This window comes from Lepidochelys kempii, chromosome 16 (genome assembly GCF_965140265.1).
Source record: "Lepidochelys kempii isolate rLepKem1 chromosome 16, rLepKem1.hap2, whole genome shotgun sequence".
NCBI classification, from domain to species: Eukaryota; Metazoa; Chordata; order Testudines; family Cheloniidae; genus Lepidochelys; species Lepidochelys kempii.
In genome coordinates this window covers 29,108,889-29,133,178 of record NC_133271.1, presented here as the reverse complement: position 1 = coordinate 29,133,178, position 24,290 = coordinate 29,108,889, and the positions used below count along the sequence as shown (strand labels likewise).

The window sequence follows — 24,290 nt, the reverse complement described above, 5'->3', positions numbered from 1 at the left end:
CAGGGACACACATCTTGAAGAATCTCAGTTACTGCACAAGGTGAGTAACATTTTCTTCTTCTTCGAGTGCTGTCCCTGTGAGTGCTCCATTTTAGGTGACTTCAGAGCAGTGTCCTCTGGTGGAAGGAGGGGGCTTCAGAGTTGAAGTCTGGTTTCAGAGGAACAGCCGTGTTAGTCTGTATTCGCAAAAAGAAAAGGAGTACTTGTGGCACCTTAGAGACTAACCAATTTATTTGAGCATGAGCTTTCGTGAGCTACAGCTCACTTCATCAGATGTTTACCGTGGAAACTGCAGCAGGCTTTATATACACACAGAAATCATGAAACAATACCTCCTCCCACCCCACTGTCCTGCTGGTAATAGCTTATCTAAAGTGATCAACAGGTGGGCCATTTCCAGCACAAATCCAGGTTTTCTCACCCTCCACCCCCCCACACAAATTCACTCTCCTGCTGGTGCTAGCCCATCCAAAGTGACAACTCTTTACATAATCAAGTCGGGCTATTTCCTGCATAGATCAAGGTTTTCTCACATCCCCCCCACCCCCATACACACACAAACTCACTCTCCTGCTGGTAATAGCTCATCTAAACTGACCATTCTCCAGGTTTAAATCCAAGTTAAACCAGAACATCTGGGGGTGGGGGGGGGTAGGAAAAAACAAGAGGAAACAGGCTACCTTGCATAATGACTTAGCCACTCCCAGTCTCTATTTAAGCCTAAATTAATAGTATCCAATTTGCAAATGAATTCCAATTCAGCAGTTTCTCGCTGGAGTCTGGATTTGAAGTTTTTTTGTTTTAAGATAGCGACCTTCATGTCTGTGATTGCGTGACCAGAGAGATTGAAGTGTTCTCCGACTGGTTTATGAATGTTATAATTCTTGACATCTGATTTGTGTCCATTTATTCTTTTACGTAGAGACTGTCCAGTTTGACCAATGTACATGGCAGAGGGGCATTGCTGGCACATGATGGCATAGATCACATTGGTGGATGTGCAGGTGAACGAGCCTCTGATAGTGTGGCTGATGTTATTAGGCCCTGTGATGGTGTCCCCTGAATAGATATGTGGGCAGTCGTGACAGATGACAGTAGAGAGAGTCCGAACGAGGTATCAGATGTTGCCTGTTGCTCTAACGCGTAGTGCTGTGTAAAGGTATGGGCTGAGGCCCAGGTAGCACCTCTACAAATGTCAGTGATGGGTACATTGTTCAGGAAAGCCATGGAGGCTGACAGGGTTCCGGTGGAATGCATGCGAATCCCCTTGGGGGGTTGGCGGGCACACTGATGATAGCACAGGCTTGTTTTTTGTTTTGCAACCAGAGATCCACTTGGAGAGTCCTTGTTTAGATATAGCACTCCCTTTGGAACGTTTGGTGATGGATATGAACAGTCTGGGTGATTTACGAAATGGCCTTGTTCTATGTAAAAGGCTAATGCCCTCTGTACATCGAGAGTATGAAGCGTGGACTGCGTTCTATCTGTGTGGGGTTTCGGGTAGAATGCCGGTAGGTAAATGGGTTGGTTAAGGTGGAAAACTGAGACAACTTTTGGTAAAAACTTGGGGTGTGGTCTCAGGAGTACTTTATCTTTAAAAAAGGCCATGTATGGGGGATCTGCCATGAGGGCCCCCAGCTCTCCTACTCGTCTGGCAGATGTAGCTGCCACAAAGAATGCCACTTTCATGGAAAGGTGTAGTAGTGAGCATGTCGCCATGGGTTCAAATGGGGAACGGGTGAGGGCATGAAGAACCAGGATGAGGTCCCATGGTGTAGTTGGCTCACGTAGCTCAGGGTAGACGTTGTTGAGTCCTTTGAGGAAATGTTTGATTAGCGGGTGAGCAAAGACAGAATGTTGATTCACCTTGGGGTGAAAGGCTGTGATGGTGGATAGGTGGACTTTTATTGAACTCATGGAGACACCTGACCTTTTAAGCTCTAATAGGTAATCTAATATTGAGGGTAATGAGAGCGAGATGGATGCCATCTGTTTTTGTTGGCACCAGGCTTCAAATTGCCGTCACTTGAGCATGTACGTGCAACAGGTAGTTGCTCTATGACTATTTAATAATATGTTTTGTACCTCTTCCGAGCAGGTCATCTCAGATCCTGTGAGCCATGGAGGAGCCATGCTCTGAGATGGAGTTTTTGCAGGCCCACATGCAGAACACGACCTGCGTCCTGGGACAACAGATGAGGCCAAAGTTGGAGTGTGATCGATGGATAGATATCCTTACCTTCTCAGGATGGCTACCATAATTGGCAAGTCCATGCGGGGGCCATTAGGATTACTGTGGCCCCATCCTGCCTGATCTTGTGGATCACTCATGTCAGGAGAGGGATGGCAGGGAAGGCATATAGGAGGGGAGTGTTCCACTCGAAGAGGAATGCGTCGCCTAAGAACTGTATGCCAAGACCTGCCCTGGAGCAAAATTGGGGGCATTTGGTATTTTGTGTGGTTGCAAAGAGGTCTATTGTCGGGAACCCCCACTGTTGAAATATGTGTAGAAGTACTCTGTTGTCAAGCTCCCACTCATGGTCCTGAGAAAAACGCCTGCTTAAGGCATTTGCTGTGATGTTCTGGCATCCAGGTAGGTAAGACGCGGAGATGTGGATATTGTGTCTGATGCACCATTGCCAGAGTTTTATGGCTTCCATGCATAGGAAGTGTGATCGTGCTCCCCCTTGTCTGTTTATATAAAACATACAGTCTATGTTGTCCGTAAGGATCTGAATGGCCTTGTCTTTGATGAGTGGTAGGAAGTGGGAGCAGGCACTGCGGACAGCTCGTAGTTCTAATAGATTTATATGTAGAAGGGATTCTGTAGGAGACCAGTGGCCCTCGATAGAATGCGAATGCTTGTGTGCCTCCCCCATCCCAAAAGTGAGGCGTCTGTAGTGATGGTTAGTGTCGGCGTCTTCTGAAGGAAGGGCACCCCTGTGCATACCTGTCTTCTGAAAGAAAGACACCCCTGTGTTCGCTGGTTGTGTCCATCAGAGTAGGGAGTCCTTTATTTTGTCCAGCATTTGTTTATGCTGTGTCTGTGTGGGACATAATTCATATGGAGCAATACTTGCAGGCAACGCATGTTTAATATGGCATGTCTGATGACAAAGGTTGTGGCTGCCATGTGACCAAGAATTTGTAGGCAAGTCCTGGCTGATATCTGTGGACTGTTTCGTGCCGTGGATATGAGACTAGTGAGAGTGAGAAACTGTTGCTTTGGTAGAGAGGCTACGGCCTCCGTAGAATTGAGATGGGCCCCAATGAACTCCAACTCCTGCACTGGAGTGAGGGTGCACTTTTTGGTATTTATTTGGAGGCCCAATCTCATGAAGAGGGTTACCGTCTGTCGGTGGCTTTTATTGCTGCCTGCCGTGTTGACGTTTTTAGCAGGCAGTCATCCAAGGACGGGAATATCATAATTGCATTTCTGCGCAGGTTTGCTGCAACCACAGCCAGTACCTTTGAAAACACTCAAGGGGCAGTAGAGATTCCGAAGGGAAGGGTCTTGTATTGGAAGTGGTCCTGTCCAATAGTAAAACAGAAATCGGAGATGAGAGGGGTGTATTGTTACATGAAAATACGCATCCCGGAGGTCGAGGGCCGAGAACCAATCCCCTCTTTCTAGAGCTGGGATTATGGTGCCTAGCGTGACCATACTGAACAGTTGTGTTTTGACAAACTTGTTGAGTCGTCGTAGATCAAGTATTGGTCTCCATCCTTGGTTTCATCCCAAACTTTTTCTTTGGTAGAAAATAGTGGGAATAAAATCCTCTCCCTCTTGTTCTGTTTGAACGGGTTCTGCTGCTCCTAGCCGCATGAGGTGGCTTACCTCCTGGCACAGTACAGACTCGTGAGAGGGAACCCTGAAGAGGGACAGGGAGGGAGGATGGGGAGTGGTGGAAGATGGTGTCACCAGCACAGATAGACCTGGGGTTCTCGTGCCCTCGACCAAGGCTTCAGATTTGTTGTCTGGAGGTTGATGGTTGGGACGCAGCTACTGAAGAAGTGGATTGGTGTTCCCTCGGGAGCCTGTGTTTGTGGGCCTGTGACTCAAATCACTGCTGTTGTTGCACATACATGGTCCTGCAATAGCGTTGGGATACATAATTTCTCTGTTTTTTCCTGGGTTTGGGTGTATAGATTCCCAAGGAACAAAGTGTTGTTCGTGAATCCTTGAGCAAGTGGAGAGAGTCATCTGTCTTCTTGTCAAAGAGTTTGGGACCCTCAAATGGCAAATCCTAAACCGTGGATTGCACCTCTTTAGGGAAGCTGGAGAGATGGAGCCATGAGGCCCTTCTCATCACGACAGCCTTCGCCACTGAACTTGCAGCTGTGTCCGCAGAATCAAGTGTGGCTTGTAGGGCTGATGAGTTGTGCCTCTGATACAAGTGCTGTGAATTGTTCTCTCTTGTCCTTGGAAATAAAATCAGTCAATTCAGACATTTTTGTGTAGTTAATATAGTCATATTTTGCCAGTAATGTTTCATAGTTGGCTATACGGAGGTGTAGTGTAGCCGAGGAATAAGACTTGTGACCAAAAAGACCAAGTCTTTTTCACTGTTTGTCGTGAGATGTGGTTTTGGGCTATTGTTGCCTATCAAGTTCCTGGACTGCATCCACCACTAGGGAATTGGGCGCTGGATGTGAAAAGAGGAACTTTGTGCTCTTGGCTGGTACATAATATTTTTGGTCACACCTCTTGCAGGTTGGAGGAGCAGTTGCAGGGTTCTGCCAAATGGTTTTGACAGGGTCATCAGCGCATCGTTCATGGGCAGAGCAATTTTTGATGAAGCAGATGTATGCAAAATGTCCACTAGTTTGTGTTGTATCCCTTGGACCTCCTCAAGTTTGTGTTGTATCCCTTGGACCTCCTCCTCCTCGAGCTCCACGGGGAGCTAGCCACCCTTTGAAATAGATCCTGAAATAGTCTGAAATCGTCCCCTATATTAGGGGGAGGAAGCATTATGGTATCATCTGTGGACAGTGATGGCAAATGGGTAGGTAGTGCCCCTTCCAGGATTGGGGGTTCTTCCTCATCTTCCCCCAGTTCCCTTGCTGCCATCAAAGGTCCAGGCACTGAAGTTGCAGGTGTCTGCTGTGTGCCGGGTCTGGATGTGGCAGACAGTCCCTGTTGTATGGGGTATGCCATCCACGGGTTCCAATATGCCCATTGGGTTGGGGGAAGCATGCGGGCCCCCAGGGCTGGTCGTACCATTGAAAATACGTGGGATCAGTGTCATATGTCCCCTGAGGGGGTCCTGAGTTAGTCGGTTCATGGTAGAGAGGAGATTGTGGAGGGAGATCTCCTTGTCCTTCCTCACTCTCATCCTCCTCTTCACTCGAATAGGGAGGAGTGGATTGTATTAGAGATATGAGGCGACTCGGTGCCAAGCATGACATATTCGCGTTGGTGCCGATGATAGGGGAGTCAGGGGCAGAACCGACTAAGAGACCCTTGTGGCTGAGAAACTGCTGCGAGGTCTGTTTGATTGGCCCCGAGACGGTATCATTGTCGGTGCTGGGAGCTGCTGTGTATAAGCTGGCACTGAAGGCTGCGCTGCTGTGCACACCGAGCATGCCTTTGAAGGAGCCACCGTTTGTCCCGGTGCCACGCCGTTGCATGCGGATCGCAGCTTTGACATTGGCCGTGCTGAGGCATGAGGCTTAGATTTCCCCTTAGTGCCTCTGTCAGAGCCGGCTCTTCTAGCGTCTCTGGCTCTAGCGGTACCAGCGGTGCCGGGTGGTCCTGCTGTGTCTATAACCGGTGCTGACAGTGCAGTCGGTGCCGGTGCTGAGTGTCTGCTCACAGAACAGCACTTCTTGGCCAATTCCTGCACTGGGGACACAGTGCCTGCCTTTTTGACAGTTTTTTGGCAGGTTGCTCAGATGCATGGTTGAGGAGGGTCAGAAGCCGTGGTCAGAGAAGTTTCACCAGGAGGGCTCCGGGCTCAGATGCAGGTTTGAGAGACTTCTCCATAAGGAGGAGCTTTAACTGCAAATCTCTAGTTCTTCTTGTCCTAGCAGTGAGCTTAGGCAGTGCTGGCACGTCTGAGTCGTGTGCGTTTCGCAGAGGCAGCGAACACACTGATCGTGGCCGCCTGAGACAGGTGTAGCAAGCTTGCAGTTGAGACAGCGTTTAAAGCCCGGGAAACCAGGCATTCCTGTCAGGGTGGGCTTTCACCCTCAGAGCAGCTGTGTATTCGAAGGTTCAACTGAAACTTCTCCCCAGCCAGTAGTTCAAAAGGAAAGTAAAAGGAAAAAGGGTTTGGTTTTGTTATAAACTAGATGACAGGTATAAAAGAAAAAGGGAAACAATGTAAATAGCTGCTAATGAGGAAACTAGGTAACTAACTCTTAAACTAATTAACTACTAAGTAGTGAGGCGCTGCTGACTGCTCCGACTCTGTAGCCGAGGGTGGTAGAGAAGGAACTGAGTCGGTTTTGGTTGCACAGCATCAGTTAACTGCCTAAAGCAGCACAAGACAGGGACCACGCATGTGCAACCCAGCAAGGCACTGCTACCAAAAGTCTCTGACTACGAGCATAGAGGCACACAAACTCCTAAAATGGAGCACCCACAGGGACAGCACTTGAAGAAGAACCTCCAACTCCACAAACTGGCAGTCCACAAATGGAAGTGTACTACTCATCCTCTTGGTCTCCCTTATACACCCCAAGGAGCTCTAAGTGTCACAATAGTGCTTTAAATTAAATACAGAGGACAGTTCAGACAACTCTTACTAATTTTTTTAAATGAGATGTACAAACATTTAAGAGTTATGCATTGAAAGAAATTAGACTATAATTACATGTTCAGATTTGCAAAGAAAAAATGTGTCTATTTTCAAGTGGTTGTTTTATGCAGTTCCAAATACCTTAGACAACTTGACTCTTCAGTTACAGGTTCAAGTTACCACATATCTACACAGCCTTTATATTCAGATGCAACAATAGGGGAATATAGATAGATAGAAAATGAGTTATCCAGAACTCTAGCTCTCAATCACTCCTGTTTTAACAGCCACAATGTCAAACAAAATGTTGTGCAAGTTTCCAAATGTGAGTTATGCACTTCAGAGGCATGCAGGCCAAAAGGGAGAGAAAAATCAGCCACAGACTTCTGCCTCCAAAAAGCATTTTACACACTTTGACAAACTGAACTGTCTACAGAAATGCAGGCCCACGTATTGCTGTGTGAGAACCAGGAAAAGCACTTTTAGTCTCCACCTGCACTTCACATCACAAGCTTCCAGCATGTAGGTCTGCTGATAACAGTGCCAATTCACACCTGTCAAGACACAAGATTCTCCCCGTGATGAGCAGATGTCTGGTTTAAGAACCTGGAAGCTATATGCTCAAGTGGAAAAATCTTAGAAGCTCTTTTACTGGAGATAGCAGAACTCACACTTACCAGAATAAGAGAAAATTTTATCAGACTCTGAATATTAAATAGTAAGCTTATTACTTCAAAAGCAGTGAAGAAACAGCTAGTGAGTAACAAAGGAAAACCTTGTGTATGGAAAATTTATTTAATTTGAACAATATAGAAAAGCAGATTTTAAGCGTAAGTAATTTAGCATTTCCTTGCTAGCTGAATTTTTTGTATAATTCTCAACTACATTCCATTTCTATATAGAAGTATGAAGGATGATATTAGAAAGATGAAGATTACTTCCTCATTAGGTATAGCTTCAAACAGATCAGTTTCGTACTGAATGTACAAAAAGGAAACTGGAATGTAAAATATAAACATCTTACACTTTCCCAGAGAATTTTTACACTCTTCACCAATAACGTTTCATATGGCCTATGTAAACCTAGAATGCAAATATCTGCATATCTGTGCAAATGCCATTAAGTGGTGCCAGGGACTTTATTCTAGTGTTTTTATCACAGTATTATACAAACACATTTTTAAGTTACAGCTCATGGAGAAAGCGGAAAAAACAGCATGCACTAGTTTTAAAAGATGTTCAAATATTTCACATGCGATTTCTTTGACAACCTACTGTCTAAAACTGTCAATTTGTTATAACACAAACTTCCCAAAGAAATACTTAAAATGGGGATGTGGGGAAACAAACTATTACTCCCAAGATTAAGCTAGTTGACTTAAAGAGCATGGTGAACATAATTTTGTGCATTTGCACACACACTATGTTAAAGCATTTAAACACAAGTTAGGAAAAGAAAAACAAGGCTCTCAAAGCAACACTAATGTAGGCACAATGAAGGGCAGCATAGTAAAGTGGCGAGTGCACTGGCAGCAGACTCAGGAGACCTGGACTCTAATTCCAAGCTCTGCCACTTGACTAAGATAGCCCAGCAGGGTCAATTATTTCAACCTCTGTGTCTGTTTCCCTATCCACTCTTTATCTGACCAATATAGGGCCAGATCGTGCTGGTGCAAGGAAGTAGGGGGGGCATAAACCTCCTTCTGACTACCTTGTGGCTTCTGCAAACAGAGGAAGCAGGCTCTGCAGAACCACTGTGCCCCACCTTCCACAAGTGGGCAAGGAGGAATAGGCCTGGTCTGCACTAGGAATTTGCATTGGTATTAGGGTTGCTAATTTTGGTTGGACATATACATGCAGGTTTCATTTTTAATTAATCTTTAATTCCTGGAGACTCCTTGCAACAAAGCCCAATGTCAACTCTGTCCACATATTTATTCAAGTGACACCATCATAGGACCTAATCATATTAACCATGTCATCAGGGGCTTGTTCACCTGCACATCTACCAATGTGATATATGCCATCATGTGCCAGCAATGCCCCTCTGCCACGTACATTGGCCAAACCAGATAGTTTCTATGCAAAAGAATAAATGGACACAAATCTGACATCAGGAATCATAACATTCAAAAACTGGTAGAACACTTCAACTTCTCTGGCCACTCAGTAATAGATTTAAAGGTGGCAATTTTGCAACAGAAAAGCTTCAAAAACAGACTCCAAAGAGAAACTGCTGAGCTTGAATTAACATGCAAACTAGATACCATTAACTTGGGTTTGAATAGAGACTGGGAGTGGCTGGGTCATTACACATATTGAATCTATTTCCCCATGTTAAGTATCCTCATACCTTCTTGTAAACTGTCTAAATGGGCCGTTTTGATTATTACTACAAAAGATTTTTTCTCCTGCTGATAATAGCTCAAATAATTAATTAGCTTCTTACTCCACTTTTTCATGTTCTCTGTATCTATCTATCTATATTTTCTTACTATATGTTCCATTCTATGCATCTAATGAAGTGGGCTGTACCCCACGAAAGCTTATGCTCAAATAAATTTGTCTGTCTCTAAGGTGCCACAAGTACTCCTGTTCTTTTTCTCTCTCATATATGTTTGTAGCATACCTACTATGATGGAAGTGGGGCTACTCTGTAATAATTTGTTATACATGTTTGCCTCATTGTTGTAAAAGAGGTTTTATTGTATTAATATATGGGGTTAATTCAAAGAGAAACTGACTGTGTGTAGGCAGGAAAGAGTACAATGGCTTCAGATAGCCACCCACCTTCCAATACTTAAGGGACGATGAAAGAATCAGTCTCTGATGTTCTACCTCCCACCCCTGATAAACTCACCAGACTAGTTTGTCAAGAGGGTGGGGAGTCCAAGCTTGCAAACCCAAGAAAACAAAGACCCCAATTAGACTTAAAAGGATACTCCTTCAAGCAGATGGTGAGATAGGGATAGAGAGAAAGGGAAACAGACTGATACAGACCTCAGAGATTAAGGGTGATTAAAGAAATTAAGGCCTTCTTAGGCTATCATCAGAGGGATGATCAGCCTTTATTTAAAATAGACATGCATATAGATTTGTTATTGTTTCAAAACACTCTCTCCTGTTATGGTTTGTTCTTACTTTTAAAATTAAACAATACTTTGGTTTAAGAAGGCTGGTTGATCACTCTATTGAACAATGGTCATAGCTCCAAAACAGCAGAACACAGCAGGGGCTGAAGCCAATCCAACTTGCTAGGATAAGCACAGTTGTTACACAGAATAGCCCAGGGCCCAGTTTCAGAGTGGGAAAACCACAGGATTTCAAGCAAGAGGTAAAGGTAGAGAGGCCTGACACCAGAGGCGGTGCACTCGGAGAAACCAGAGGGGAGGGGAAAAAGGTGCAACTGACCCTGTAATTGTGACACCTAGAACAATGTGGGAATGTAAAATAGCATTACTGTAATACCAATCAATAGTATTTATAGCAAACATTGTGTACGTTTAACAAATAACCTGGAAAACTGTATTTCAGACAAGTTAATTTTAGGCAATCTACGCTACAGATACTTTGAAGATAAGGACTGAAAATCTGAACTGAATTTGAAATTTTATGGGAAGACAGCATAAAGAACTGAGAATTGGTGTGATGTGCTCATGGTAGCCTGTATTGCTGAGGAGATGCCCTGCACTGTTTTATACTAGTTGGAGTTCCCTAGGTGCTGAAAGTTTCATCCCAAGGTGCACTGGTGTACTCCAGCCGAGAGGTGACAAAGACATGAATAACTGAGGACAGCGTCTTCTAGCCAACTGGAGATGGTAGAAAGCATTACTCACAGCCATTGCAATAAGAGCTCAGCATCCACAAATAATCCAAAAGTACTTCTAGATTACAGACTGAATTGACCAATTGTGAATGTGATCAATCAAGGGAGACTGCCATGGCTGCCAACTCCTCAAAATGTTTTCCTCTGCCTAACCTCTGTTTTACTCAGGTTCATCTTTAGACAGCTGTTCTTCACCCATGAGCTGATCTCATCCAAGCACTAGGCCATCTTGGTGGTGGAGGTGTGGTCAGATGTGGTGAAGTATTGGTAGAGTGATGTGTCATCTGAATATTGCTGGCATTTCAGTCTATTGTATCTGACCAATTCACCTACTGGCTGCATGTAGATGTTGAAAAGGACCGAGAGAGAACTGATCTTTGTGGAACTCACAGATGAGGGGTCTAGTGGTGGATGTGCAGTTTCCCATCACTACTCTTTGGGTGCATCCCTCCAGGAAGGACTCAAACCATTTAGGACATGACTCTGGACTCCTCCCGCCTCTCAGGAAAGACAGCAGTATATCATGGTAAACAGTGTCACACACTGCAGAGAGATCCTGTAGGATGAGAATAGATGTTTGTCTTCTATCCATTGCCTGGAGGACACCATCCATCAGTGCTGCTAAAGCCATTTCAATTCTGGGTCCTGGCCTAAATCCAGATTGTGCTGGGTCTAGTATATTGGTTTCAGTTAGATGAACTTTTAGTTGGCCTTTGGCTAGCTTTTCTATGAACTTGCTCAGGGATCATAGACAGCTTGGACTAAAGTATCCAGCATCGACAGATTTCCAGGGAAGAAGAGTTCACATGTCATAGACATGTGATAAGCTCTCACAACAGCCATGAGTAATGCCTTCTACCACCTCCGCTTGACTAGAAAACTCTTTCCTATACTGGCAGATGAAGACTTGCCCTCAGTTATTCATGCCAATCACCTCTTGGTTAGACTACAGCAATGTGATATACCAGGGCATGAAACCTACAGTGCTTAGGAAACTCTGACTAGTACAAAAAGCTGCAGAGTCTCTCCTCAGCAACACAGGCTACCATGAGCACATCACACCTGTCCTCCATTTCCTACGCTGGTTTCCCATAGACCGTTTAAAGCTCTGGGACAAAGGCTGTGGTCAACCATGGAACTCTGGCACAATGGAACTCTGAACAACAAGAGTAAAGCTTGTCTGGGGGGGTGGGGGGGAGGATCTTCTCTGGAAGTGGTCTGAGACTGTGGAATGAATTCTCCCAGCAACTAAGAGCTCTCAGAAACATCACCACATTCTGCTCCAAGTGGAAGGTACATTTCCTTGCCTTCTCTAATATAAACACAAGACAACAGGTACATTTAACCAAAAAACCCACCCCTACCAAAACAAGACACTCCATTTGCTTCTCTCTCTGGGAGAGGATAAGAAGAACATATCACACATGAAAGATGTGCAGTCATGTTTAATGTACTATGGTGATGAATGTAATACAAAAACTTATACAGAATAGAACTAGAATGGGGCAGGGTGAATTCATATCTTTGCTGCTGCTGCTGTTCGGCTGGAAAACTTTTCTAGAAGGCTAGATTCACATGGCAGCAGTATATCTGAAAAAGCAAGAAATAAAAGGAGTGACAGCAGCAGATCTAGACACTGATTCAAGAAAGCATCCCTATTCAAGGCAACACTTAAGTATATGCTTAAAGTTAAGAATGTGCTAAGGGTTGTCCTGAATAGGTATAGATTTCAGTATATGCTTAACTGATCTTTCTGAACAGGGGCCTAAATCTGTATGTCTGGGAGGATTTTGCTGTGTGTTTGAATGAGTTTGATTCTCTTCGTTATACAAATGATCCCAGCCCAAGACTTATGTAGGGAAAATGTACATTTTCCATGGAGGGGAGTTTCATATGCTTTGCTAAAATCTTGGGAGACACCAAGTATGATCTGAAGAGATTTTTATTTTTTTGTTCAGCCCTTCCTGAAGTATGGATAAGCAGAAATCCAGCTGCTGAAAAAGTACAGTAGAAAGCACCACAAAAACAGCAGTTCCCAACATTTTCAGAAGAGGAACATACAATTAAATCATAGAATCATAGAATATCAGGGTTGGAAGGGACCCCAGAAGGTCATCTAGTCCAACCCCCTGCTCAAAGCAGGACCAATTCCCAGTTAAATCATCCCAGCCAGGGCTTTGTCAAGCCTGACCTTAAAAACCTCTAAGGAAGGAGATTCTACCACCTCCCTAGGTAACGCATTCCAGTGTTTCACCACCCTCTTAGTGAAAAAGTTTTTCCTAATATCCAATCTAAACCTCCCCCACTGCAGCTTGAATATATTCATATTAATTTTTTCATACAAAACTCTGAAGTCTCCACAAGACCAGTTTTCATATTCTAATATAGTAGAGCATAAACATACACAATCTGCAATAAAAACCTTTTATTATTATCAATTACCTCTGTGTTTCATCACGACCAAGAGTAATGGACTTTAGCTATTAAAAATATATACTAAATTATCCATCAGACTAAGAATATTTTCCTATTATTTATAAGGAATTCAACTTTTCTTTTTCAGTTGCATTTTGATCTTAGACAGCTTTAGTCTCTGGATAAACAGTACCTGGATATTTTGAATCTTTGCCAAGTGTCTGATCAATTCCAGCCATTGTTTGTACAGTGGAACATATTATATCACAAATACAATATTTGCTTTTCCATTCTGATGACAACTACAGCTGTAGTTGTTGACACAAATCCCCACAAGTGAGTCTATGGGAGAGGTCTTTTTCTATTTTCTGATTTTTTGGGGTAGCATGTGAACTTCTGTTTCTAATGCCAATGCCTACCCTATTTTCCTAGAGAAGCTGAAATGGCATTTCAACTACATGCAAGTTTAATGCATTCTGTGTGACATGATCACACTAAACAGGTTACAATGTACGAAATGTATGAACAAAAGGGTCGAACTAAGGGCTTGTCCATATGAGCACTAATTTCACAGAAAACTGGGATGTAAACCTATCCTGCTCTGTACTAACTGTCCACATGAACCTTGCCGCCATGTGCTAAAAGTTCTGTAGTGCGCTTGAATCTACTTCTATTTCAAAGTGGGACAAATCAAAGCATATTATGAAATATTTTGTGAATGGCAGCAGGTTTGTAAAAAGTAGATTTTCACCCCAGCTTGCCCTGAAGTAAGTGTTCATATAAACAAGCCCTAAGTGACTGGACAGTAGATGCTTCTCCTTTGGCTGACTGATTTAGGCTCCAGTTAAAGGAAGCATCCCTATTCAGGACAGCACCTAAACATGTGTTTGTCACATTGATGTCAATAGGACTCATGCACATTCTTAAGTGATTTGCTGAATTGTGGCCTTAAAGGGGAAATCTACCGTTGCAGTAAAAGGAGTAGTTGGAAGAGAGAATTTCTGTCCCTACACAAAATACCTATAGTAATTTAATTATATGCACTCATATCTTCCCTCACATTTTCTATCTTTGTTTTATTTTTTATTTTTTCTTGAAGGGGTCTATAGTGTACACCCCGAGTTCAGGATTATAAAAGAGATTTAGATTAGAGAACTTTAGCAAAAGAGAAAATAATCTTTACAGTTAGAACTAAGCCATATTTTTTGCATAAACTTTTTATAGGGCACTCACCTGGGAAGTGGGAAATCACAGTTCAATTCCCCCTTCTGCCGGATGTGGAGCAGGGATCTCAACTTGGGTCTCCCATGATGCAGGAAAGTGCCCTACCACTGAGATAAAGGTTATAAGGAAACCATGATCACCACCCACCCGGCTTCCTTCTCCTCCTCACAACTCCACCTTTGCCTCTAGCAGTTTTGTGAATCTAGCCCCTTATTTTCTTTGTTTTTATTTTAAAAATGCCCAGACACAAAATGAAAAATTTCATTTTGGGTAAAAAAATATTTTGTTTGACCAAAAGTAAAATGTGTTGACTTTTTTAATTCACCAAAACTATTAGGAATTTTCGCTTTTGGTTCAACACAAGGTTTTTTTCTGATTTTTTGGAACTTCCAGCAAACCGAAAAAATCTGCAGAACTGGAATTAATTTGCAAACTGGACACCATCAGATTAGGCCTGAATAAAGACTGGGAATGGATGGGTCACTACAAAAAGTAATTTTCCCCTCTGCTGATACTCACACCTTCTTGTCAACTGTTGGAAATTGGTGACGTCCACCTTGATTGCATTGGCCTTATTAGCACTACAAAAGTAATTTTCCTTCTTTGATATTCACCCCTTCTTGTGAACTGTTGAGAATAGGCCACTTTCACCTTAATTGAATTAGCCTCGTTAGCACTGATCCCCCACTTGGTAAGCCAACTCCCATCTTTTCATGTGCTGTAATATTTATACTGCTTTCTGTATTTTTCACTTCATGCATCTGATGAAGTGGGTTTTAGCCCACGAAAGCGTATGCCCAAACAAATTTGTTAGTCTCTAAAGTGCCACAAGGACTCCTCGTTGTTTTTGCTGATACAGACTAACACGGCTACCACTCTGACACTCAAAAAAATCTGTTTGACCAGCTCTATTTACAACAGGGGTTCTCAAAGTGGGGGTCGGGACCCTTCAGGGGTCGCGAGCTGTCAGCCTCCACCCCAAACCTCGCTTTTATAATAGTGTTAAATATATAAAAAAGTGCTTTTAATTTATAAAGGGGAAGGGGGTCGCACTCAGAGGCTTGCTATGTGAAAGGGGTCACCAGTAAAAAGTTTGAGAACCACTGATTTACAATATATGTTTGAATAATTACGTCTATTCTGTCCTGCTATATCTCTGTCTGAAAGACTATATACTGGGGTATGTAAGTAGAGAGATTATGGAGAGGAAGAAGAGAGTCAAAGATGTTACCAAGGTATCACAGTATGAGAGGAAAGACAGTATTAAAGGAACTGAAGCGCTTTGCACACATTCCATCCCTGGATTAGCAAAATGAAAACATGAACCATTTTAGTTGTGTGTTAATTTTATGTACAGGTCTTCAGAATATTTTGCTCCTTTGTAACACTCACTAATTTCAGTTGCATTACAGCAGAGTGTAGGAGAGAGAGAGAGAGCCTGGAACACTGGGCCTGGAGGAAGACCTAAGGCCTAAACCATAGTCAGCAAAGTCAGGCCATGCCAATAACCAACATCAGGCCATCTATTAAAGCAGATGCTTACAAGTTCACTGTCTGACACATGAACTTCGCAAGGGCACTGCTAGCATGGCTAAAACAGAGACACTGCTAAGAAACAACAGATACACAGTATGTGTGTGAACATATTCCAGAAGATTAGCCCAGATTCATCCTGACCTAACACCAGATAAGAGGGTATGTCAGAAGTGATGCATAGGGATGTTTTGCCTGAGACATCTGGAGCAAGGTAGAAGGGGAGGTAACAAGTAGATGTCATGAAAAACATAACGTGTTAATTTTTTGTTTCAGTCTATAGATGTTGGGGTACCTCACCTTAACCCTTTGTGTGGCCTAGGAGAAAGCAGAAAGTCTGCTGCTGACTGAGTCACTCCTTGCCACGGGGCACTCATGTGTTAGCATACCTGTAATCACGGAGCCAGGGTGCTAGTACTGTGCCTTGAGGGCAATAAACCTGGCTGAGTGCCTTGAACTGAACTGTGCCTGTGGTCTTTTTTTATGAGTAACATCAAGGTCTGCTGAATTAGTGGGCTGCATTCTCTGCTAGTGCTAATAACACAGGAGCTCCAAGAATAGAAGCACTGAGCAGTTGTAACAGCTTAGCAGCCTGGATAATATTCTTCAGCAACATTCCTAACAACACAGGGCTTCACTTGGCTCATTTAATATTTTCTCACATCTCTAATAAATCACAACAAATTTAACTTACTGGGAAAATCCTACAGTATTTAATAAAAACTGGCAACTTTTCTGTAAGTTTTAAGCATCCTAAAGAACATAATATAGAATTCTGTAGCATAGATATAATTTTATAGGCAAATGATCTATTTGCGGTAGCACTATTATGTGTTAGGCATTTTAGCAAATACTTAAGGACAGTCCCCAATCTGAGGTAGTCAGGGCAAAAGGAACAAAAACAGTCAGCTTATATACAAGTAATACCATAATCAATATAATTCACTATAGGCAGCAGGTTAGAAATGGGTCTTTAAAACAGACTAACAAGTAGGGGCCTGGTGGATGAGATCAGGGAAGTCACACCATACATAGGGGACTGCATGCAAGAAGCCATGGAGGAGACTGTGCAAAAATATGACAAATGGGCACACTAGGCTGGGAACGTCGGAAGAGCAGAGAGGACAAGGTGACAACACACAGCTTGACAAAGAGAGTAAATCAGGAATGGACAGTTATGTAGAGCTTTGGCAATAGTAACAAGAAGTTTACCTTGATATCAGATGGGAAGCAAATGGAGAGATTAAAAAAAGGGACTTACATGATCAAAACAGCACCCAAGGAAGTGGCAGCAATAGTATGGACTGACAGGGAACGATGTATTATTTGGGAATGCAGAGAGGAGAATGTTGCAGTAATCAAGGTGGAACAATGCTGAAGTTCTGAACAAGAGTTAAGGCTGTGGTGGTGGAGAGAAGATCTTGGATGTGTTGAGGAAGAAGCAGATGGACTGGAATGAGTTAGATGTATAGGGCAGGGGAGGAGGTTTGGGAAGAGGAAGAGTTCAGTTTCGGCCATGTTCAATTTAAGATGACAAGATATTCAAGAGGAGATATCAGAGAGACAGAAAGGGAGGTGGGACAGGATGGAAGAAAACTACCTGGTGGCGGAGAGATAGCTTTGTGAGTCATCAGCACGGAAATCACAGCTGAAGCCATTTGAGCTGATGAGATCACCAAGAGATGAAGTGTAAAGTGAAAACAGTAAAAGGCCAAGGACACAGCCCTAGGAAATCTCAACAAGAGGGGGAGTGGGGAGGAAGTGGCTCCACGGAAGGAGATACTGAAGAAGTCCAGAGGTAGGAAGAAATCCAGCAGAGGACAGTATCCGGAAAGCCCAGAAAGGATAAGATTTCAAGAAGGATCAAAAGCAGCAGAGAGGTGAAGGAAGAAACTATAGATAGGTTTGGAAAGATTAGATTTTTACTGGTAAACGTCAGTAAACACTGATTTCATCGTATACACACACACACACACACAAATATATTTCCATCAATAATATTTTAAATTTACAGATAGGCAAAGTAAGAAAAACAATGCTTGAGAGCTTATCAGAGTGTCATTAAATAATTGATCCCCCCCCCAAGATTTCCTTCAGTTGTGAATTTAAATAAAAATGCTTAAAATAAACTGATATTATCCATCCAAATTATAAAAAATAAAAATGGAATTCTGCCAAGCCTACGTATAGAGTAGAGGCCCTGAAATTTGGCCAGGAGGGGGTCATTAGAAACCAAAAAGAGCAATTTCAATAGAGTAAAAATTCCAGATCCCAGACTGGAAGGGATCCAAAACAGAGTTGCAGGAGAGGAAATCAATGCATTGATTACAGAATGCACATTCAACTATTTTGTAGATGAGGGGAAGTATAGAAATATAATAGTAGATAGAAAGGCATCGGGAGTCAAGGGATGGTTTGTTAAGAATAGGGGAGACCAGAGGTCAATGACAGCTGGATAAGAAAGGTGAGGGAGAGTGTGAGTGCTATAAACTGCCTGATCAGACACTATGAATATCTTTCATCATCAACTAATGACATAGGCCAGGAGTGCTCCTGGATCCTCAGCTGCTTCCGAATATTCCATCAGCAGCAGTGGCAGAGAGTGATTCTCTCCTACACCCTGCAATCGATGCAGGGGCAGGTGGTTGTAACCTTTCCTTTCAGTTGCAAACTTCCTCAGTCACCCATACCTTTGCTATCTCCAGAACAGATTACTACGTGGAATATACCAGAAAAACATTGGGAAAGCCCAGATATCTGACTGTTTGGCTACTTTGAATTTTGCATGCAAAAGCACATTATATCTATGCTCGCTCCAGAGATTGTGTTTGTTCCAATTCATCTCTGCAAACAATTAATTGTGCTACCTTTGCTATAGAAAGACCTCGATGATGTGTCCTGCTTACTTAAGAGATCATTTCTCTTCACACGCTGAATCCTAGCAGCTGAGATCAGGCATCACTTGAAGCAGGGTCTTCTCAAGGGAAGGCTCATGACTTTGCAATATGTTTCCTCTCTTGATCTGACAGAGATCAAGTTTGTTGATCTTCAGGGCATAATGTGAGGCTCTAAGAAGGCTAATTGTACAGGGAGACTTTACAATTTTGGTTGGTAGGGGTCATTTGGAGAGGGTTGTTTTTTTTTCAATATTGTATTCATAAACATGCTTAGAGAGACTGATCATTGTATTACATAAACTGTTAAAATAGAGGGTAGATTCTCAATGAGAATTTTATTTTGGTTCTACACAGCTCATCCCATACACTTTAAATCATGACCTGCAGACCTCCAGCTATTCTAGTTCTCTTCTCTCTAGTGCAACTCTGCAATATCTGAAGAACTTCTGCTGTTGCACATTAATACTGACACACAGCAGTTTGTTTTTCCAACTGTGAGTGTCTTAAGCAGATACTGCAAATTATATCAAAACTGTGGTATGGTTTGGTGATATGCATGAAAGTAGACTGTGCTAAGACTACTCATCTGGTTCACCAATACAGAATTTGTATCAAAGACTTCAGAGCTGGAATACTAGCTCTGAAATAGCATAAAAAAATAGCATGGTCTACCACTAGTAAACAAAATGGACAATCACATCTGTTATTGAAACTTTATTATGTAAGTGGCTGAATTAACATTTGAAAAATGAGCTATTGCACATACACAATAATGTGGCCCACTCCTCCTCAGGAACATAAACTGAAGAGGCAAACACACAATGATCCTATTTCCCACAACAAAAACTAAACTAACCTAAAGTCTGATATCTTTTTTTTCCCCCAAGATTAAGAAGTTTAAATTTACTGTGAAGGGAACCAGAAGGGAACACTTTTTGGTTCAATCCTCAAGTAAAATAAAACTAGATGACTGGTTTTATATCTGCTTGATTAATTATGTAGTGACTTGAATTGGAGCCACTGTAACAGTGAGCTTCATTTTTGGTTTTTAAATCATTTTCAGGACAGAAATACATGGAAAAGTTGTACAATATTACACCTCCTAGCACAATAAATTTTAATTCTGATAAGAAACCAGCCTTGAAAATTCACAATTGATCACTACTGGCCTCAGGCAACTCATGTTGGATATTAGGAAAAACTTTTTCACTAAGAGGGTGGTGAAACACTGGAATGCGTTACCTAGGGAGGTGGTAGAATCTCCTTCCTTAGAGGTTTTTAAGGTCAGGCTTGACAAAGCCCTGGCTGGGATGATTTAACTGGGAATTGGTCCTGCTTTGAGCAGGGGGTTGGACTAGATGACCTTCTGGGGTCCCTTCCAACCCTGATATTCTATGATTCTATGATTCTATGTGTGTAGTACTGTTAGTGACAGCAGTAAGTTATATTTTCATGTAAGATATCAAACTTCCTTAGCTAGTGGAGGCTGCAAATAGAAGTAACAATATCCTTTCCTAGGGTCAAAAATGCCATCACATTATTAGTTTAATTTCAGTGGTCAACCATCCAACAGAACAGCAATGGTTAAAGGAGACATTCACCCTTCAGGCAAAAGGCAAAGCACATAGTGGCAAGAAGAAGGGAAAACAACAAGGAATAAGACACAAGGATGATTAAAAATGTTGTATAATTAAAAAGCACCTAAAATGGTTACTTTGCAGATCAATAAGTGGAAAACTTGCTTTTTAAAATAATGTTATACTCTATTTTAAAAGAAAGTCCTCTGATTTCTGGAACCAAAGGCATACAGCAATTTTTTATAGCACACTTATCTCTGCCCTCTGGAATGCTTGTAATAGAGCTGGTTGGAAATGTTTCCATCAAAAAATGCTGATTCTGCAAAATCAAATTGTCCCACAGGAACCTGTCTGGTTTCCTGTCATCTTGCCAGCTCTGCCTCAGCAGTTCACCTGGCAGGTTGCCACACAGACAGGACTCCTGGGGGTTGCTCAGCAAACTGTCTGGTAGGCTGGAGTGTAGCTGGACTCCCAGGCTCCCGGCTGCTCAGCAGCCTGATGGGCTCAGAGCCAGGGCTCTGAGGGCTTCCAGGCTCTTGGGGAATCTGGGAGCCCAGGGAGCATATTTCATTTCAGAAACACCAAAATGTTCCTACTACAGTATTTCTAAAAAGAAACAGTGTAATTTCCTTCTGCAAAAATAATTAAGGTTTGGGGTTTTATTCCAATTCAGGATGAAAAATATTTCCAACTATTAAATGATAAAATTAGTTGCTTGTTATAAACATCAGGCAACAGGGCAGCCATAGTGTGATGTTTGCAAATTTCCATTTTCCTTGCACCCTGCCAAACCATATACTAAATCACCTACATGGCTTTCTAGAAGTTCTGTGTTTTCACTATTTTGCTTTCTAAAATAGGACAGAATCTAACAATTTTTTAAAAAGTAATGTTAAATGAATTTTCATTTTCTACTGTCTGTCACAGTCACATACTCAAAAAACTCGGTCCGTGTTTGTGAATTAGGCCCAGCTGAGACATAAGCAACAAAACAGAACATTTCAATAATTCTCACTCAATTAAGGAAATATCCAAATAATACTACTTAAATACAATGTATTAGCCACTTTTAACAGGCTAAGCAAATACTCCATAATGTGCTACAGAATAACCACTATGAAATGGGAAAGAAATTTGTCAGTTAGAGACTTAAAGGTGTGTATGTGTAGGATGAAGGAGTGAGTATAATCTTCTTGAATTCAGATAAATTCAAACAGCTTAAAAAGCTTAGGTGGATCAATTCATTAGGAACACTAAAAAAAAAAAAAAAAAGAACCAGGCCCAATAGTTTACAGATACTACATCACTGTATAAGCAGCAGCAGTTTGCAAGCTCTGCAATGCAAAACAAAGCCCAGTACTCTTTCCCTATACTGTACCCAAGAACACTTTACATGAAAGTAATTGATCTAAAAAGATTTACCGACTCATCAGCAAAAAATATCTCTTAAAATTTTATTTCCTTTACTTTCCTGCAATTCTCCCATAAAAAATGGTTATCTATTTTACAGGAAGTGTGGTTCTTTGAGATGATGTCATCATTGTGGAGCCACTAAACATGTGCTTGCAGCTCATGGTGATAACAGACTTTACTGAATAGCAGTGTCTTTTGGGACCACACACACCCCATGTCCCTGTATGAGCACATAAATGGTGGAGCATCCACAGTCCTTCCTCAGTTCCCTCACAATTCAAAACCTGCAAGGTCCTGAGCACTCAAAGCAGGGGCAGATTGTGGGATTCACACTAACTACAATATCTCAAAGAACTAGTTACTGTAGACAGGAATCCCACTCCCACCCCCAGCCCTCCCGTCCCTGGAACAGGAGTTGTAATTTAGGCCAGTAATAGGGCTTTCACCATCTTATCCTTCAACTGGCCCCTTTTCCACAATTAGTCCTCCATCTTGGAAGAATCAGCAAGCTGGCCTTTGCTTGATGGTGTCTCCATGCTGTGAAGAAGGAAGCAGGATAGATGTTGGTTCCCTTCCCAAAGCTCATCCCATTCACCTGGGAGAGAGAGGAGAGTTGCCCTGCCCACCCTGCAAGGTTCCTGATCCCAGGTTGTCTTCACAAACACTACAGTACTTATTCCCAGGACTGCTTCCTTTCTTGCAATATCTCTTATTTCCTAGGTCCTTTGGACATCTCAGAATCCCAAAATCTTAAAGGACTATGGCCGCATTGCATGGGTGGCCTGACCCTAGACTCCAGTAGCCTTAAAGGCACAGACTACCTTGTCACAGAGAGGTAGAGAGAGATTGTTTTCCCCTTTCTGAAAAAAACTATGGTTCTGTTAACAGGACTGGCCCCAACTCCACTTAAAATGGATATCTACTGGAAATGGCTCCTAGACTCCTATGAACTCATAGCTGAGTAACTAGGTGAGGGCTTTTGGGAAGGGTTCTGGATACCTTATGTCAGATCCAGGGTTCCATAACCTGAAGTCAGCAGTTGCCACGCGACGTGTGTTAAGGGCGAAGAGCCAACATAATCCAGATGCTGATCATATCACTGGCTCTTTCTTTCCCTTCTTTTTCCCAATTTTAGGTTTTCCCAACTGGGGATTATGGCCAAGAAGTCCCTAGGTGAGTATCAGCTGACACATCATGTGTCATATCCTCAGCGCTCATCAGTCAGTGATGCTATTGATGCAAACATTTGTGCTGTGGAGCTGGTGAAGGGCCACTGTGGAGTGAAGAGTGACAACAAATCAGCATTTTGTCTCTTGCCAGTGTATCCAAAAGGTTTTGAATTGTGAGGGTTCACCTTTGAAGGGGATTATTATGGGATGGCCATGCCCAAGGGGTTTACTTTTCTGTGTTGTCTTGGAGAAATTTAAAATAATTCCTGGGTCAGGTAATGAAAAGGGAAACGAGACTGGCTGCAGTGGCTCACAATTTGGATGATTTCTTGTACACAGTAGTGTAGGGATTTGGGCACTACTACTGACTTCTCAATTTCTTTCAGGCTGTGACACAGACTGAGTATTTTGCTCGACCCTGAAAAAGCAGAGGCACCAGACACGACTCTGACCTATCTGGGCACTGAATTTGACACTGTGGTGGGTGAGTTGTGCTTACCAATGGATAAAGTAATGTGCCTGAAGGAAGGAGTTACTGATGGGGGTAATAGCTACAGAGAAGGTGACCTTGTGGCAACTTCAGAAACTTTTAGGCCTTTGGGCATTGTGTGCAGGGTTATGGCACTCAGATGAGCGTTCTGTTGATGGCTCTATAATGCTTTAGCTGGAATCATGCTCTCACACTGTGTCTGCATTACAGAAGAAATTAGGAAGGAACAAGACTTGAGTACCTTTTTGGAAAAATTTAATGGCATTTCACTATGGGGCTCAGATTGGCTCCTTTGCACTGAGATCCTTTTGCATTCAGATGCATCTTATTACCTATTTATTCTGTAACTACATTACTGCCTCAGGACTAAACAAAATGCAGCTCCATTGTGCGAGGCACTGTACAAATACAATAATAAACGTGTATTTAGCCCAGGGGTGGGCAAACTACGGCCCGCAAGCCAGATTCGGCCTGTCAGGGCTTTCGATCCAACCCGCAGGATTGCCAGCCCTGTGGTGCAGGGGGCCTAAGGCAGGCTCCATGCCTGCCCTGGCCCCGCACTGCTCCCGGAAGTGGCTGGCACCACATCTCTGCAGCCCCTGGGGGAGGGAGGGGCAGAGGGCGCCATGCGCTGCCCTTACCTGCCGGCACCGCCCCCCGCAGCTCCCATTGGCCAGGAACAGGGAACCACGGCCAATGGGAGCTTCGGGGGTGGTACCTCCAGGCGAGGGCAGCGCGCAGCAGAGCCACCTGCCCCATCCCACCGCACCCCTGGAGCCACTGCCGGACATGCTGGCCACTTCTGGGACCCTGCCTTAGCCCAGCTACACACCGCTACCACCCCAGAGCCACTTGAGGTAAGCGGTGCTGGGCCAGAGCCCGCACCCCATGTGCACCCCAACTACCTGCCCAGAGCCCCCTCCTGCACCCTGCACCCCTCCTGTACCCCAAACCCCCACCCTAATCCCCCTCCTGAACCCTAACTCCTCACCCTGAGCCCCTT

At 43.1% G+C, this 24,290-nt stretch overlaps 1 protein-coding gene and 1 long non-coding RNA gene across 12 annotated transcripts in view; both read right to left on the bottom strand.

Annotated features, from left to right (window-relative positions):
• The window catches only part of RALGPS1 (Ral GEF with PH domain and SH3 binding motif 1), a 399,374-nt gene that overhangs the window by 307,970 nt on the left and 67,114 nt on the right, over positions 1–24,290 (bottom strand). The window lies entirely within an intron of this gene.
• Positions 12,009–24,092, bottom strand: LOC140899445 (uncharacterized). The gene is made up of 3 exons (XR_012155330.1): positions 22,075–24,092; positions 14,218–14,315; positions 12,009–12,159 (listed from the first exon to the last, which is right to left on the bottom strand). It is a non-coding gene; the product is annotated as an uncharacterized lncRNA (long non-coding RNA).